At 42.7% G+C, this 17,954-nt stretch overlaps 1 protein-coding gene across 1 annotated transcript in view; it reads right to left on the bottom strand.

The window, feature by feature from the left end:
- Prune2 (prune homolog 2 with BCH domain) overlaps positions 1-17,954 on the bottom strand; it is a 271,505-nt gene that overhangs the window by 162,912 nt on the left and 90,639 nt on the right. The gene's annotated exons all lie outside the window — the stretch shown is intronic.

Below are 17,954 nucleotides of genomic sequence, written 5' to 3'. Positions count from 1 at the left end.
TCCAGTGAACAATTCAGGGAATTGCACAGATTTCTGAGCCAGGAACACTGAAGTCCGAACATCACGGCAGCGGGAGTGCTCCACGGTTCGGAGGGACCAGGGTGCGGAGGACCTGCGTGCCCCTGCACACGGGAGGAGCGTGGATTTTCTCTGATCAGAGCGGCAGCGGCAGAGGCAGCAGCACCAGCGGCACCAGCAGCGGCGGCTGAGGTTTGCAGCTCATAGCCTTCCGGTGGAGGCGATTGGTGTGGTGGCTGGTGGGAGTTGCTGCGGGAGAGGGGAGTCGGGGCAGGATTTGGGTCGCGTGGAGCCTTTGGACCCAGACTGAACTCGGCGGACAGTTCGGCCCCAGAGTCCCGGGTACTGGCCTGGCCCAGCAAGCAATTCTGCCTGAGGCACTAACTCAGCGTGGCCACAGCTCCCCTGCTGTGGCGCAGGCGCAGTTGAGCTCGCAGCTCCACACTAGGCAGCACCTCAGCTCAGCGGCAGCTCCCCTGCGGTGACACAGGCTGGGCGGAGCACTTGGTTTCACCACAGGCGCTAACTCAGAGCAGCTGCAGTTCTCCTGCTGTGGCGCAGGCTTGGTGACGTGCTCAGTTCCATCCTAGGCACCACCTCAGCTCAGCAGCAGCTCCCCTGAGGTGACACAGTCTGGGCGGAGCACTTGTTCCACCACTGGCACTAACTCAGAGCAGCCGCAGTTCTCCTGCTGTGGCGCAGGCTGGACAGAGCTCTCGGTTCCACCAGCTCTAAGACTCTGGTTGGACACAGTGTGCAGTTTGAATCCAGAATTCCTGGCTGAGATTGGTGGTCAGTTCGGGCCCTGAGTCAATAACTGACCACAGCACGTACTTTGGGCCAAAAGGCCCTAGCGGAGCTTGGTGCGTAGTCCCAGCCCAAAAATTCTGGCTGGACCCTGTGTGCATTTTGGGCCCAAAATCCCTAGCTGAGCTTGGCAGACGGTTCAGGCCCTGAGAATCTAGCTGAGTTCTGCCCGTGGTTCAGTCCGAGTGCTCCTGGTTGGACTTGGCAGGGAACACAGAGGCTGTGGATACCTTGGCCTGACCCAACGCTCATTCAGAGACCCAGAACAATTGCAGGATCCACAGCACAGGGGGGCTGAGGATCACTGGCTGTGAGAGACCAGAACAACAGGGCTAACCTCCTAACATCCACACCAGTGAAGCTTTGAGCTCGCAGCCTAGGGAAATCGTGAGAAAACAAGTGAATCTATCGTCAGACACCCTCCATTCAACTCTGGAAGCTACCCAACAAAAACAAAGACGGCAAGATGTCTAAAGGACAACGAAAAAGCATACGCAAAAAACCCCAAAACAACATGGCGTCTCCAGTTTCCAGCTATCCCAAAGAAAACAACCCAGAGAACTCAAATACAATGGAAATACAAGAAAATGACCTCAAATCCTTAGTAATGAGGATGATAATGGAGGAAACAAATAAAATTCGTAATCAAATGCAGGAAGACACAGACAAACAGGTGAGAGACATAAAAGAAGCACATAGAGTGGAACTGGAAAAATTGCAGGAAAATGCAAACAACCGGATGAAAGAAATAAATAAAACTTTTCAAGCTCTGAAGACCTATAAAGAGGCAATGGAAGAAACTCAGGAATATACAAAAAATCAGATGAAAGAAATCAAAAAATCAGTTCAAGATCTGAAAATAAAAATGGATTCAATGATAAACACACAGACAGAAGAAAAACGAGAACGTGAGACCTCAGAGAAGAAGGCGAGCAACACAGAGGTGAGCTTTTCTAACAGAATCCAAGAGATGGAAGAATGAATCTCAGGGCTAGAAGATACAATCACAGATATTGAATCAACCATTAAAGAAAATGCCAAATCTGGAAAACTCCTGACACAAAACATTCAAGAAATTAAGGACACCATGAAAAGAAGAAATCTGCGGATAATAGGCATTGAAGAAAGAGAAGACATCAGACTCCAGGGCCCAGAAACTATTCTCAACAAAATCACAGAAGAAAATTTCCCCAATCTAAAGAAAGAGATGCCTATAAACATACAAGAGGCCTACAGAACACCAAATAGAATTGACCAGAAAAGAAAAACTGCCCGCCACATAATAATCAAAACACAAAACATGCAGAACAAAGAAAAAATATTAAAAGCTGCAAGGGAAAAGGGCCAAATAACATTTAATGATAAACCTATCAGAATTACACCCGACTTCTCAGCAGAGACCATAAAAGCCAGAAGGGCCTGGACAGAGATCCTGCAAACCCTAAGAGAACACAGATGCCAGGCCAGACTACTTTACCCAGCAAAATTATCAATAACCATTGATGGAGAAAACAAAATATTCCATGACAAAAACAAATTCAAACAGTACCTATCCACAAACCCAGCTTTACAGAAGGTACTACAAGGAAAACTCCATCCCAAAGGGTCAAGCTACAACCAAAACTACTCAGGAAATAGATAACTACCCCAGGGCAAAAACACAACTACACAAACGCTCGACTGGAAACAACATCAAAATTAAGACTCTTAACAGTCACTGGTCATTAATATCTCTCAACATCAATGGCCTCAATTCTCCAATAAAAAGACACAGACTAACTGAATGGGTACATAAACAAGATCCAACATTCTTCTGCATCCAAGAAACACATCTCACCCATAATGAAAGGCATTACCTCAGGGTAAAAGGTTGGAAAAAAATATTCCAAGCAAATGGTCACAAGAAGCAAGCAGGCGTAGCCATTTTAGTATCGAACAAAATAGACTTTCAACCAAAATTAATCAAAAGGGATGAGGAAGGACACTTCATACTCATCAAAGGTAAAGTCAACCAAGATGACATCACAATTCTGAACATCTATGCTCCCAATACAAGGGCACCCACATTTGTAAAAGATCTCCTAAAAAAGCTTAAACCACACATCGATCCCCACACAATAATAGTGGGAGACTTCAACACCCCACTCTCACTGAAGGATAAGTCATTGAAACAGAAACTAAGCCGAGAAATAACATCATTAACCAATGCCATGGGTCAAATGGATCTAACAGATATCTATAGAACCTTTCACCCAAACAAGAAAGAATACACCTTCTTCTCTGCACCCCATGGAACCTTCTCCAAAATTGATCACATCGTAGGTCACAAAGCAAGCCTCAATAGATACAAGAGGATTGAAATAATACCTTGTATCCTATCAGATCACCATGCTCTTAGGCTGCAATTCAACAACAACAGAAATAACAAAAAGCCTACACGTACATGGAAACTAAACAACTCTCTGCTAAATGACACCTGGGTCAGGGAAGAAATAAAGAAAGAAATCAAGGAGTTTCTGAAATTCAATGAAAATGAAGAAACAACATACCCAAATTTGTGGGATACATTGAAAGCAGTGCTAAGAGGAAAATTCATAGCACTAAGTGCCTTTAAAAAGAAATTGGAAACATCGCACATAAGCATCTTAACAACACAACTGGAAGCCCTAGAAAAAAAAGAAGCAGAAACACCCAAGAGGAGTAGACGCCTGGAAATAATCAAACTCAGGGCTGAAATTAACAAATTAGAAACTAAGAAAACAGTCCAAAGAATCAACAAAACCAAAAGCTGGTTCTTTGAGAAAATCAACAAGATAGACAGACCATTAGCCAAACTAACTAAAAGGCAGAGAGACAGTATTGAAATCAACAAAATCAGAAATGAAAAAGGAGACATAACAACAGACACTGAAGAAATTCAAAGAATCATAAGATCCTACTTTGAAGGCATATACGCCACAAAATTTGAAAATCTAAGGGAAATGGACGATTTTCTTGAACAATTTCACTTGCCAAAGTTGAATGAAGAACAGATAAACAAGCTAAATAGTCCCATTTCCCCTACAGAAATAGAAGCAATCATCGATGGTCTCCCACCCAAAAAAAGCCCAGGGCCAGATGGTTTCAGTGCAGAATTCTACCAGACCTTTAAGGGAGAGCTAATACCGATACTCTTCAAGCTACTCCAAAAGATAGAAATGGATGGAAAATTACCAAATTCATTCTATGAGGCCATAGTCTCATTGATACCTAAACCTCACAAAGACTCAACAAAGAAAGAGAATTTCAGACCAATTTCTCTTATGAACATAGACGCAAAAATACTAAATAAAATACTTGCAAAACGAATACAGGAGCACATCAAAGATATCATTCATCATGACCAAGTAGGATTCATTCCAGGCATGCAGGGATGGTTTAATATACGGAAATCCATCAATGTAATCCACCATATAAACAAACTGAAAATAAAAAACCACATGATCATCTCCTTGGATGCAGAGAAAGCATTTGATAAAATTCAACACCCATTCATGTTTAAAGTTTTAGAGAGATACAAGGCACTTTCCTCAACATAATAAAGGCTATATACAGCAAGCCAATAGCCAAAATCAAAGTAAATGGTGAGATACTCAAGGAAATTCCTCTAAAATCGGGAACAAGGCAAGGCTGCCCACTCTCTCCATATCTCTTCAATATAGTACTCGAAGTTCTAGCCAGAGCAATAAGACAACAAAAGGAGATCAAGGGTATCCAAATGGGAAAGGAGGAAGTCAAATTATCCCTCTTTGCAGATGATATGATAGTGTACATAAGTGACCCTCAAAACTCCACCAGAGAACTCCTAAAGCTGATAAACACCTTCAGCAAATTGGCTGGATACAAAATTAACTCAAAAAAGTCTGTAGCCTTCCTATACACAAATGACAAGCTTGCAGAGGAAGAAATTAGGAAAACCACACCCTTCACATTAGCCACAAGCAATATAAAATATCTAGGAGTTACCCTAACTAAGCAAGTGAAGGACTTGTATGAAAAAAATTTCAAAACTCTGAAGAAAGAGATTGAAGATGACCTGAGAAGATGGCATGATCTTCCTTGCTCATGGATCGGGAGAATTAACATAGTAAAAATGGCCATCCTACCAAAAGCAATCTACAGATTCAATGCAATCCCTATCAAAATACCTACACAATTTTTTAAAGACATTGAAAGTTCAATTCTGAACTTCATATGGAAAAACAAAAAACCCGGAATAGCTAAAACAATCTTGTACAATAAAAGGTGCTCCGGAGGAATCTCCATACCTGATCTCAAACTGTACTATAAAGCAATAGTAATTAAAACAGCATGGTACTGGCACAGCAACAGGCTGGTTGATCAGTGGAATCGAATCGAAGACCCAGATATGAATCCACACACATATGGTCACTTGATTTTTGACAAAGAAGCCAAATCCATTCAATGGAAAAAGGATAGCATCTTCAACAAATGGTGCTGGACTAACTGGAGGTCTATGTGTAAAAAAATGAAACTGGACCCATATTTGTCACCATGCACAAAACTCAAATCCAAGTGGATTAAAGACCTCAACATAAAACCAGAGACACTAAGCCACTTAGAAGAAAAAGTGGGAAAGAGCCTGGAACATATTGGCACAGGAGACAACTTCCTGAACAGAACACCAACGGCCCAGGCCTTAATGTCAACCATTAATAAATGGGACCTCATGAGGCTGAGAAGCTTCTGTAAGGCAGGAGACACTGTCAAGAGAACAAAGCGACAGCCTACAGACTGGGAAAAAATCTTCACCAACCCTACATCTGACAAAGGTCTAATATCCAAAATATATAAAGAACTCAAGAAATTAAACACCACCAAACCGAATAACCCAATTGAGAAATGGGGCTTGGAACTAAACAGAGAATTCTCAACAGAGGAGTATCAAATGGCTGAGAAACACTTAAAGAAATGCTCAACCTCCTTAGTCATCAGGGAAATGCAAATCAAAACAACTCTGAGATTCCATCTTACACCCATCAGAATGGCTAAGATCAAAAACTCAAGCGACACCACATGCTGGCGAGGATGTGGGGAGAGAGGAACACTTCTTCATTGCTGGTGGGAATGCAAACTAGTACAGCCACTTTGGAAATCTATCTGGTGCTATCTCAGAAAAATGGGAATAGGGCTTCCTCAAGACCCAGCTATTCCACTCCTTGGAATATACCCAGAAGATGCTCTAGCACACAACAAGAAAATTTGCTCAACCATGTTCATAGCAGCCTTATTCATAATAGCCAGAACATGGAAACAGCCTAAGTGTCCCTCAGTAGAAGAGTGGATAAAGAAACTGTGGTACATATACACTATGGAATACTACTCAGCTATTAAAAACAAGGAATTCCCGAAATTTGTGGATAAATGGATGGAGCTAGAAATGATCATAATGAGTGAGTTAACCCAGAAGCAGAAAGAATCAAATGGTATATACTCACTTATATCTGCATACTAGCCCAAGGGACATGTCCCACAAAAGCCTTCACTTACCAGGAAACTGGGACAGAGGGGAAGGCATCCTACTGGGACTCTAAATGAGAGACGCATGGGAGAACAGTAAAATAAAAGGATACAGAGGGTCCTAGAAATCTACAAGTAGAACAATATGATAGGCAGATTTGGGCCCAGGGGTCCCACTCAAACTAAGGCACCAGCCAAGGACAATACAGGAGGTAAACTTTAAACCCCTTCCCAGATCTAGCCAATGGTCAGAATATTCTCCACAGTTGAGTGGAGAGTGTGATACGACTTTCTCACGTACTCTGGTGCCTCATATTTGACCATGTCCCCTGGAGGGGGAGACCTGGTGGCACTCAGAGGAAGGACAGCAAGTAGCCAAGAAGAGACTTGATACCCTATGAGAATATATAGGGGGGGCGTAATCCCCCTCAGGAACAGTCATAGGGGAGGGGAATAATGGGAAAAGGGGGGGGGGGGGAATGGGAGGATACAAGGGATGGGATAAACATTGAGATGTAACAAGAATAAATTAATAAAAAAAATAAAAAATAAAAATAAAATAAAGAGATGGGCACTAAAAAAAATAAAAATAAAAAAATAAAAATAAAAATAAAAATAAAATAAAATAAAATGTCCAAAGTGCAATGGAGCCCAGTGATCCCATGAACTTCCTGGTTTCCAAGCCTCCTCCACTTGCTAGCCATGTGCCAGTGGGGAAATACCTAGTGTTTCTCATCCATGACATAGGGATCCTGGTGACAACGGTAATGATAGGACACAATCCATAGGAAGCACTTAGGACAGCACTGAACACAATTTAAGCAGTTGCAACTAACTGGTAAGATATTACTCCCATTCCAATCTGACCATGACCCCACCCAAGTGGGGGCATAATAGTGCTGGAGATTTGGGGACAACAACTTTCGGAATAAGAAAAGGGCAAAGTTCAGGTTGGCAAGCACAGAAGACCTGGCATGTTCTTGGTGCACAGCTCACAGATGGGTCTGGTTTTGGTTAAGTGCTTCAGTTCCCAGCCTGAGCCTCCATTTAAGCATTTCCACTCTCAGGGAAGGCTATGTCTGTAAGCTACACTTTGGAGTCAAGGCAGCTATCCTGCTGTGCCTTGCTGGGACGAGCAAGAAGAAACACCAGTGTTTTTCAGGGGAAGACCCAAAGAGGAGGCTTGTGGGAGCTCAGTTTCCACCTCATGCCCGTCAGCCTCCTCCTTTCCATTTTCAGAAGGACCATGGACACTTCTACACTTCTGCATAAAATATTTGCAACAAACTTCAACACATTGTTTTCTCATGTATTGTCATCTTGGGTCCATAGAAAAATTAGGAAACTTTGATTTTAAAGATACCTACACTTGTGTGGCGGCATCTCGCCTTTAGCAAAGATCTCATCGAGTCACAACCTTTGGTTGCAGCTACAGCCATCATCAGAATTTTACAGGAGAAATGACTGCTGATGTTCATAGCGCTAATATGTGGGGGAGCCAGAAGGTAACATCCAAACTTCACGCTTCTTACCAGTGGCCTTCCCACTCTGTCCGAACGGTAATGGTATTCTCCTTTCAAATAAAAGCTGTTGCTCTGGAGGGCTCTAGTTTGGAAACTGCCCTTTGCAAGTAGGACTTGGCACACCAGAGAAACAGTCAAAGCAGAAGAGATGATTACAACATGCAGCTTTCCTGGATGCCTCCTACCTGGTGTACAAGGCAGAGCACTGCCAAGCACTTCCACGGGGTTTCCCTACGAGAACATGCCTGTGAAACCCTAGCTCCTGCCAGGTAGGAGACCAGTGGGCAACATCTGCTGCCTGGGCCTTTCCTTGTCCCTCTTCCTCCTTTTCTCAAATCCCGGAAGTCCCTGATGATTGACAGTCGGGGATGGTTATCACAAATCTTCCATAATCTTCACTCTGGTACCTGATGCCACTTAAAACCCTGATTCTCAGTATGAGGAAACAAGACTCTCAGATTAAGCAGGCGACCTGTTTACTATAAACAGGGATCAAAGAGCAAAAGCAGCGGGTCAAAGCCACTTCTTTGTGAATTAAACCTTGAGACAGCAGCGGTGCAGCGTTAATTTCCAGCTAGGCCTTGAGGTGAGGGATAAGGAGTTCTTGTTCCAACAACTTGAGCCTGCTTTCTTTCTATGAAGCACCCTGCCCGGGCCCTCCAAGCTGACTCTTCACGTGAGCCAAGTCACTGTGCAGCTTCGCCACAACCGAGTTCTAAATGTATGGCCGTGAAAGAGTGCGTTTCGGTGAGTGCCACACCAAGCCCAGGGTCTCCTTTACTGAAATAATGAATTCAGAGTGTATTTATTTAATAAGTCTATTATAAAGCAACACAGAGTTTCTAACTACAGCGATCCCCGACAGGCAACAGGGAATCTTCAGCTTTGTGCCATGTCAGAATGTTTCCTCCGTACACAGCATGTTCGCCAAGCTAGGAGCAGGGCATAACAAGCTCTCTGTTTCTCTCTTCTCAGACACAGGTTTTGTTTCTGAGACCCTGAAACATGCAGAGGCATGACTAAGATTTACAATCCCCCTGCCTCTGCCTCCCTGTGCTAGGATTACAGGTGCGCCCCACCACGCCTTGGTTCCAGACACAATTGGATGTTGCCAGTATTTATTATCATTCAACTAATCAATGACAAGCTACTCTGCCCTGGAATTCCAGGAGAACCGTATTTAATCAAGCTAGAATTAGTATAGGAAAGTGAAGAGAAAAGTTTGCCGCAGATTTTACTAAATTAAAGTGAAGAAATGCTGTTTCTCTGTATTTGCTGCATGTGGACATGTGTTTTCTGGATGTGTAATTGCTGGATGTGGGTGTGTGTCTGCCATAATTAAGCCTGCTGGGAAAGTGATGCTGAGCCTCCCAGATGGTACATACCAGTCTGAGACAAGAAGAAATGATTTTTTTCTGAATTAATTCTTTTTGGATGATTTGGAGCATTGTAACACTCAAAAAGCATTCAAGAGACAGCATGGTTAAAAGGAAATGGGGCTTCCAATACGATGGGACATAACGAAAGACTAAACTTTTAAAAGTCAAGAATAGCACATTGTGTTGCCATTTGTAGTTCAAGTTTAGAAAGTGTCCTTTTAGAAAACACCACTAAAATTTACATATATGTGGAATCTAAAACAATCGGACCCATAAAATTAGAGAGTAGAAAGCTGGCTTTCAGAGCCGGGAGACAGAGAAAATGGGGAGGTGTTGGTCAAGAGCATAGATCTCCAGCTGTGAGATGAAACCCCTTGAACAAGATAACGCAGAGCTGAAGACTATAGTTAAAGTGCTGTGCTCTTCACATTTGCTAAGATGCTCTCTACACGTCCCGGTACATGTATACACACACATACCACACACACACACATGCACATACCAGCCTCCATACTTTACACACCACCTATTACACCCCACACACATCTCACACCCAACATACCCCACACCACACAATTGTGTGCGGTGATGGGTGTGTGAATTAACTTGATTAGGAATGAAATTTCACAGGTATATACATACTGATTTGCCATGTCATATACCTTGAATATATCTAACTTTTTTGTTTAATTATATTTCAGTAAGATCTGAAGATTTTAAAGGAAAAAATTTAAGTGAAGGAGAGTGTGTCAAAATCTAGTAATATAAACATCTAAAGAACCGTATTTCATCCGTCTTTGAGCTAGAGATTCTTATTTACAGCACAAAATGCCCTTTTCAGTTTAGCTTTGTTGAAATTGTCTTTCTAAGTGAGCCACTTGGAGGAAAACAAAAAGGGTGGCCACACTAGGACGCTGCTACTTGCTACTGTGCACTTAAGCTTTAAGTCTCGCGCAGAGTCACACGCCAGGGCTCTTTGTAGTTCACTATCAGTTTTATTTGTCTATGAGATCCACCTTGGACCCCAGTTCAGACTTTTACTGCCAGATTAAGAAATTACTCAGCCTTGGCAAGCAGCCATTTCTTTCTCTGTAAAATGAGAAGGGAAAAAAAAATGGACCCATCCTTGCAGACTGGACAAGACTGCACGTGAAAGCCCCCGTGACTGCTACGCCGGCTCGAGGCGCCCAGCCATTCACGCGTTTGTTGTCTTCACTCCTAATCCATTTCCTGCCTCCGTCCTTCAGCTAAGATGTGCTTGTATTGATGCTTGGAGTCAACTGCCCATATTGCTGCTTTCCATCATTGGCTGAAACTGGTACTCAAGGTTGACTTTGCGCAACATGATTGAGAAAGGCCTGTTAACCTTGGTGGCTTTGGTGGTCACTGCAGATAAGTTTGTCCATTGTGTTTCGGTTAGGGCCAAATCACAGCAAGGATCTCTCCTTGTGATCCTCATCATCACTACATATATAATCATATAATATGCTCAATGATATGGTCCTCTAGCAATGTGCAGTCATATCCTAACACAATGGACAGCATGTTTTTAATGTCAAATATGTCATTTCAACTTTTGGTTTTCCTCTCATTGAGGCTTGACCATGGCCTGAAACGGCACGCTGGACACAGAAAGTGTTCATTAGACCAACAGCTAGGTCACTTTGCCCACAGAGTAGATTTTGGCTGGAGGAATGAGTCAGAAAGAGAAGGAAGAGAGTTTAGATCCTGGTAAGACCTGGAAAAAGATTCTGCCAAGACCTGAAAAAGGACAATGGCTGGAGAGGAGCTAAAAGGAAGGGAACATAGGAAACACTGCAGCTTAGGTTGAGCATGTGGGGCAGGCCACCACCACGAAAGCATCACAGTGAACAGGAGATAGGACTGAAGGATGCAGGGTGCTTCTCAACATGCCCAAAGAGAATGGTTTGGGGGAGATGAGCGCTTGACAGGACAGCATTCTCATTATTCAAAATATAAGCAGCTCTCTCAGTAAAACTAATGCATCATGGTTCAAACACACATTTTTATCCATTCCGTGGGAAGCTAAAAACTCTAACAAATATATTATCTACTTACTTGGATCTTTTATTCCTTTTTAAAGTGAGTGACTTAGTCACTTTATTACAAGCCCATTATTATCTACAGCAAAGGTAGTATCTACCAGTAAGTGGCAAATGTTTTCCCAGCTGTGTTTTCTTTTTTGGTCTTTAATTCAAATGTTTTCTTTTCTATTTCTGGTGAGCAATAGTGGCTATGTACTGGCTTGGTGCTTCATCTTAATACATTTTACAAGGAGCAAAACTTATGCTTAGGGCTATAATGTGTCCAAAGCTAAAGTGACAGTACAAGGAATTGTTAAAATACCCAGCACATCTGCTATGTGATAGGGGGTAAGGGTTAATTACACATTTACTATGGGCAGTTTAGGCACAGGGGAGCAGGAGCCCTCTGGTCATTGCTTTTTAGGCTGGAAGGGCTTCCAAATCCATAAAGTCTAAAAAAGAGGCTCTGAAATAACAAAAGAATATACTTAAAACAACAAAGAATGTAACCAATATTGGATACAGCAAGTAATAAACATGGCAGCTATTCACCCGAGGGATACCAACAAAAAGTTACGATGCTCTCTGAACGGAAGTTAACAGTAGACAAATATCTCACCGAGAAGATACCGTGTTTTTTCATCATATACAAATCTGTTGAGGGCTCAGGCAGCCACAGATGTCCTTCCTCTGCCTCTATGGCTTGTCTGTGAGTGTTTGCACACTTGTCTGCTGGTGCCCTTGTTTACACATGAGTGTGGAAGCCAGAGGTCAACTGTGGCATTATTTTTCTATCATGCTTCACCTTATATTTTGAGACAGAGCCTCTCACTGAACTTGGAGCTGAATGGCTCAGCTAGGCTGGCAGGCCAGTGAGCTCCAGGGATCTATCTGTTTCCTTCCTCTCCCCTCTCCCATGTAGCACTGGGGCTACAGATAAAGGTCATCATATCCAGTGTCTTCCACTGGGTGCTGGGAGTCTAACCTTAGGTTCTCATGCTTCGTCAGCAGGCACTTTATCAATCGAGCCATCTCGCCAGCCCCCAAAATGTCTGTCTTATAGATGACATGTTATATAGTTCAGAGAAAACAAATAAATGCTTATGTTCATACGGCAAAGGGAAGAAACAGGGACTGGATGCAAGCCCTCTGACGCTCTCACAGGAAGCATCTGGAGGGAAATGCAGTGAAGAGCTCTGGACCCTGGCAAGGAAGCTTATTTTCTTACTACTGTGTAGCTGTGTGACACTGAGCAGGCTATGTACTCTTTCTAAGCCTGGGACCCTTGCTCTATAAAATGTGGATGCAAAAACTACTAGCTGGGAATACAGTACCGGCCTAGCATGTACAAGGCAGTAGTTTTGATTCCCTATATGCAAATCCTAGGTTTGGTTCCCTATGCTGCAGAGTAAAGTGCCCACAGAGTAGATACAGAAACCAAGTAGGACAACCCACGCTAAGCTTTGGGTCTTTTGGAAACAAACTGTATTACCAAGGCCAGCATGGAACTTGCTATAAAGCTCAAGTTGCCCTTGAGCTTTGGATCAAAATCAGCCTCTTTAGTGATGTGATTATGGCTGTGAACCACCACAGCTGGTTAAAAGCTTTGTTTGTTTTATCTTTTTATGTGTATAGGTGTTTTGCATGTATGCATGCATGCATGTCTGTGCACCACATATGCACAGTGCTCATGGAGGCCAAAGAGGGTGTATTGGAGTTTCAGATAGTTGTGAGCTACCATGTGGGTGCTAGAAATAGAACCCAGGTCTTCTGGAAGAGCACTCAGTGCTTTAACTGCCCAGCCATTGCTCCAGCCCCGCTTCTGTCTTTTCACATGCTGCGACTTGAACCCACAGTTATGGACATGCTAGACAAGCCCTTCACTGCTGAGCTAGACCCTCAGTCCAAGGTTAAGTTTGAAGCAATTGGTCCAGAATACATCCAGCATTTCTGTGTTAGCAACTGTTATTACTATTTCTCAAATATCAGTCTTGTGACCTAGACCTACTAGAAGAAGACAACACCCGCAGATGCTCTCTGCCTGCCATGAAAATGGGCTGGAGAAGGTTCTAGTATCTTGCTGCTCTGACACATTCAGAGTAGAAAGGACATTCTTTGGGTAGGGTTGGGAGCTAACTGCACTGCACTAGGCCATGTGGCTGGGCACTAGCTGTCACATACTCAGAGGAGCATTGCCCAGTCTCCAGAATGAATCTGCAGAAACTGTTATTCTGCCTAGGATCGCATGACAGCAACACACAAGTGTCTGAAAAGCATGCCTGCTGTTCTCTGGACAAAGCCAGCACTAGGGACAGTGTCCTTCAACACCACCACAGAGCTCCTAAAACCCAGGGAAACATCTAGAGGAATCAAACAGGAGAAGCTCCCCTGCCTCTGAAGGGGATTCTGCCTTGCATTCTGCTCCTTCCAGTTCATTCTATGAACTGCATCTTGGCAGACACCATGGCTCTGGAGAAAGCCATGGAGAAAAGTCTCCACATACAGCAAGTTCAGACCCGTATGTCTTAATTTGTGCTTCAACCTGATTTTGAATTGCCCATGCCCTCTGTGAGAGAGGTAAAAGTTCTAGAAGTAATGTGATTGCATTTTCTTTGCCTCCTAGTTTCTTGTGAAAAGTCTGAGGGAGGGAGGAGAAAAGGACAGAGACAAGTACATAGATTTGTATATATGTATTCAGTGTAAGAATGCAGAATTGTATTAATAGACTCCAAATGTGCCACTTCTAATGAATCACATATTTAATTTTCTACATGTAGTAGTTAGTACATGTCTTCCACCTAAGTCCTTGAGCAACCATGAGGGTCACATAAAACTTGCACTAAGAAGGCTAGAAATCATTCCATGTTGTGCTATTTACATGGCTTTTCACAACGTTTCAAGGATAAAACTGAATTGGATAAATATTGAGACTCTAGGAATACAATAAACATTTGTAAAACCTTACAAATTGACAGGAACTCAGAGATTGTTCCAATGACTCAATTCATATATGCCTCACTGGATGTTCAACTTAGACTCTAAGTTAAGCGTATCATCCCAAAAGCTGTGTAGCCATTAACAAAATTATTCTAAACAAACTGATGAAGAAGGCATATTAGCTTCCATCAGCAACCTAAGCTGCAAATCCGAACAACTCTAAAGGAAGGTTCAAATAATGAGAAGAGATGCCATGGCCCAAAACAAAAAGTGTCACTGATGGACAAACCTGTAAAAACAAAATCTCCCTGCAACAATGATGAATCCCACCCTATCCCATCCCCACCTCTGTACTTAAATATGCCTACAATAAACTACTCAGTGTCAAGAACTCACCAGCACAGTTGATAAGAGGGAAGAAAAAGGGCGCAATGGGGACATTTGAAAACAGAAGACACATGCTTGCAACCCCAGCACTTGGGAACTAAAGACAGGAAGATGAATCTCAGCTTCATAGTGGGTGTGAGACTAACCGTTGTCTGGGGCCCTGTCTCAAAAAATCCAAAGTGGAGGGAATAAGACACATCCCATAGATATGGGAGCCAACATGGATGGATGGATGATGAGATGGACTCAGAGCCAGGTGTTTCCCTCATCCTCCATTCACAAGGCACCTACTGTGTCCCAGCCATTAGTCCAAGGAATAGGAGTCCAATTAGAAAGGCCAAGCAGACACCATTCCTTCAAGCGAAGCAGATCACACTTATTTATCAAGGAAGAATGCAAGGAAACCAGGAATGTTAAATGAACAAGGTAGTCTTTTCAAAGGAAAAGATGCATAACCTGTTTTCTACCTGAACTGCTTGAAATGGAGGTGGAGGTAGGTGGATCACCTAATAGCCTAGGTGATCCTTGTGATGTATGTAGGGCCAGGCTGGACTGAGAGGCAGTCTAGTGACCTTTGTGTAATCTGTGTAGTCAGAAAGTTCCCCTAAGCTCCTACAACAAGACTTGGGGTGGCTAATAACCCAGATGACCTCTTTACTATCTATATGACCAACACAACCCCAGACCTTCCCCTAGGCCCTTAAGACAACACATGGAGTCTATCTCTAGAACCCATCTGTCATGAGAATTTTGGAATTTTGGTTTCTATAAAAACACAGAAACAGTATAAGAATATGCTTTTGTTTACATCCCAGGTGTGACAAGATGGGGCTGCTTCGAAGCAGCTGACTGTGATTTGCCTTGCGTTCTAGCAGAGCATGATTTTTGCCAGCTGCAGATTGTGTGACGTTTAGAATTCTGGGGAAATTTCACAGGGTATATAAAGCTAGGGCCCCTAGAGGTGGTGGGTTGTTGGTTGGTTGTTGGCTGCTGTTAGTTGCAGTTTGTTGTCGTTTGTTGAGTAGCCTTGCACCAAGAAGAAAGAGGAAGAAGAAATTAGATATCCTGACAGCAAAGAGCAAACTTGCCCCAAGGAACTTAATGCCCCTAATCAATGGGAAGTGTCTAAAGGTAACGGCGCTTCCTTTTCCACCCCTGACTTTATTCTGGGATCTCTTTCCTTTCCTCTACATCCTTTTTTTTTTCTCCTTCTCATATCTAGTGTTAGGGGGTTGAAGGGGTGTAGAAGGGTGGAAAAAAAAGAACCCACAAAGTAGCTAAAGCTTGATATACTCATCTTCATGGAAGAAGTGACATGTACTTTGAGTTGACTTTCAATGTAATGACACCTTCTTGTAGACAGCAGATTGTGCACAGCAGAAAACTTTTTTTTTCCAAATCGTACTGTACTTAAATATGCCTACAATAAACTACTCAGTGTCAGACTCAGAAGTTCTGAACCAATACCATTTACACAGTCACGTTAAACCTGATTTCCTTCTTGTCTCACATGGAACATTACTTTGCTGGCCCTGGTAGTCACAGAGACCCCCACAGCAGGGGGTGGGGCAGGCTGAGAATGACACCAGTGCTTTGAAACCTGAAAGTCCATCTCTAGTGACGCATGTCCTCTAAAAAATCATCTGGAGACCATTTGCGATACTGTACCCTCCTGAATCCTCATGAGCTGGGCCTCCATAGTCCACAATGCTAATAACATTACTATTTCCCAAGTTCCTACCAGGATGGCCCATTAAGCCCCACTTACAGCATTTGATTGCTTTCCTACTCCAAAGTCCCAGTCTTACACCTTCTTCCAAAAAATAGCCGAGTCAGATCTATCACAGAAATAGCCCCTCTTTGGTACCAACTTGGGTCTTAGTTACTATTACTTGGTTGGTATGATAAGACATCATTATCAAGGCAACTAAAAACCAGTAGCAAAGCTCCACCAACAGTGCAATTCCTCCTAATCCTTTTTGTACAGTTTCATCATTTGGGGACCAAGTATTCAAATATATGAGCCCATGGGGGGGTGTGCATTCTCATCCAAACTGCCACAACTGTATCTCTCCTTTGTTTAATAAAACTATTTCATCATTGCTATAGTTCAATACCCTTAAGTCTGTCCATTAACATGCAATCATCTCTACAGCATCTTTGTCTTAAAAAATGAAACGAAATACTCACTAAACAATAATATCCCATCTTACCCTTCACCCAACCCAGCACCATTCTAGTTTCTAGCTCCAAGAATTCAACTACCATAGATATCACATCTATGTGGACTCAGGGTGTCCACGCTGTGTGATTGGAATGTCTTTGCACAGCACAAGCTTCATCCACTTTGTAGCGTGTCCCAGAACTCCCTTTCTTTACAAGGCTGACACTTATGTACACTTATGCCACATCTTGTTTGCTCTTTCATCTATTCGTGGTTTCTTGGGGGTGCTTCCAGTTCAAATAGTCTATTATAAATACGACAAACAATCAGGAATTTACAGAGTCAGTTTTGAAGAACTTAGCCTAAAGAAAAAAAGATAAAAATATTTCACATCAAAACTTTCTTGGAAACCTACTCCAGGGCAACTCCATCAGCCACATTAACTCAGCCTTCTACATTCTCTTTGTTGCTATGAGATCGTCCTCAAGCATGCAGCCTGGCCACAGAGTTGACAGGTTTTTGTTACAAAGGCTCTTATAATAAATGGTGTAGGTAGAAGTTAAAATCTCTCTTTCTCTGACTCTTCTGCATCCATAAAATGGTGAGACTCCAAGGACTAAAATCAGGAGAGATTCTGACTTATTTGCACAGGTCATCATGGTATTTATAGAGTAATGAGAACAAAGTGGAGGGTTGGTGATTTTCAATGAATATTCATGAGCAATCATAAATACGACACAAAATTTGACCTGTGTACAAAATTCATGTTTCATAACTAGGTATACAGCGTGGAGCTACAGATCTGAAAAAGAGTAGAGAAGGATGTGAGCCACACAATGTTTGCGGGGAGGAGGCAGAGCATACTTTGTTCCAAGTTAAACCTAAGAGATGGCATATCACATCGTGGAAAGCACAGAAAAGGAGCGTGTTTATCGGAATACTGAAACACTGATTCCCTGAACATATTAAACCGGGATAGCCAGGCAGTAAAAGCCACATCCAGTGAGAGGACACACAAAAGAACTGTCAGTCATCATGGGCAATTTTTACATACCATAAAATTTAGTTACAATTACTTTTAAATCAATACTACCTTGTTTATCACCTTTTGTAACTTATCAATACTGAACCAGGGCGTACAAAATATTTTGGAGAGCTGAATGACCACAATCTG

The sequence above is a fragment of the Acomys russatus genome, chromosome 5 (assembly GCF_903995435.1).
Source record: "Acomys russatus chromosome 5, mAcoRus1.1, whole genome shotgun sequence".
NCBI classification, from domain to species: domain Eukaryota; kingdom Metazoa; phylum Chordata; class Mammalia; order Rodentia; family Muridae; genus Acomys; species Acomys russatus.
The sequence above is the reverse complement of the archived record's forward strand: the minus strand, read 5'-3'. Positions and strand labels throughout refer to the sequence as shown.